Consider the following 778-nt stretch of genomic DNA (forward strand, 5'->3'; position numbering starts at 1 on the left):
AGACTGGCTGAATGGATACAAAAACAAGACCCCTACATATGTTGTCTACAAGAGACCCACCTCAAAACAGGGGACACATACAGACTGAAAGTGAAGGGCTGGAAAAAGATTTTCCATGCAAATAGGGACCAAAAGAAAGCAGGAGTAGCAATACTCATATCAGATAAAATAGACTTTAAAACAAAGGCTGTGAAAAGAGACAAAGAAGGTCACTACATAATGATCAAAGGATCAATCCAAGAAGAAGATATAACAATTATAAATATATATGCACCCAACACGGGAGCACGGCAGTATGTAAGACAAATGCTAACAAGTATGAAAGGAGAAATTAATAATAACACAATAATAGTGGGAGACTTTAATACCCCACTCACACCTATGGATAGATCAACTAAACAAAATTAACAAGGAAACACAAACTTTAAATGATACAATAGACCAGTTAGACCTAATTGATATCTATAGGACATTTCATCCCAAAACAATGAATTTCACCTTTTTCTCAAGTGCACATGGAACCTTCTCCAGGATAGATCACATCCTGGGCCATAAAGCTAGCCTTGGTAAATTCAAAAAAATAGAAATCATTCCAAGCATCTTTTCTGACCACAATGCAGTAAGATTAGATCTCAATTACAGGAGAAAAACTATTAAAAATTCCAACATATGGAGGATAAACAACACCCTGCTGAATAACCAACAAATCACAGAAGAAATCAAAAAAGAAATCAAAATTTGCATAGAAACGAATGAAAATGAAAACACAACAACCCAA

Source organism: Bison bison, unplaced genomic scaffold, assembly GCF_000754665.1.
Source record: "Bison bison bison isolate TAMUID 2011002044 unplaced genomic scaffold, Bison_UMD1.0 scf7180017864514, whole genome shotgun sequence".
NCBI classification, from domain to species: domain Eukaryota; kingdom Metazoa; phylum Chordata; class Mammalia; order Artiodactyla; family Bovidae; genus Bison; species Bison bison.